The sequence below is a fragment of the Microtus ochrogaster genome, chromosome 1 (genome assembly GCF_000317375.1).
Source record: "Microtus ochrogaster isolate Prairie Vole_2 chromosome 1, MicOch1.0, whole genome shotgun sequence".
NCBI classification, from domain to species: domain Eukaryota; kingdom Metazoa; phylum Chordata; class Mammalia; order Rodentia; family Cricetidae; genus Microtus; species Microtus ochrogaster.
The window spans coordinates 93,743,695-93,744,321 of record NC_022009.1 but is presented as its reverse complement, the minus strand read 5'-3'; positions in this window follow the sequence as shown (position 1 = coordinate 93,744,321).

Below are 627 nucleotides of genomic sequence, written 5' to 3'. Positions count from 1 at the left end.
GGTATATAGGTAAGTTCTCCCAGTGACTTAAACTCACCTAGGCTAGGCCAGCTGTCCAGAGCGTCTTTGCTTCCCCAATGCCGCCACCATGCTTGTCTTCCCCTGCCCCTGGGTTCTGGGCATCTGACTCAAATCCTCACAAATACTTTACTAAGTTCTTGCCCTAGCTCTGTGTTGTCTATAGGAGTCCCAGACTTCTCAAGTCAAGGTAAAGGATGGTCAAGAAACAATATCTCAAGGAAACAGCACTTGGGAGGCAGAGGCAGGTGGATCTCTGTGAGTTCGAGACCAGCCTGGTCTACAAGAGCTAGTTCCAGGACAGGCTCCAAAGCAACACAGAGAAACCCTGTCTCAAAAGAAAAAAAAAAAGGAAATACTTAGCTCTTGTACAGAATTGTACCAACAAATGCCAGCCAATATGATTCCAAAAACATTCTATTCATTTTTGCCATCAGCTTATTTAAATACACACTGAGTCCATGGAGGAAAAGGAAATGTGATGGTGTCTCTCCAAAGTTCCATTTACTGTGCTGCTGTGGGTATTTGTCAAGATTGGGGGGGGGGGTGCACACAAGGCTGTGTGTATGAAGGTCGGAGAAGTATCAGGCAACATCTACCTCCCTTCCT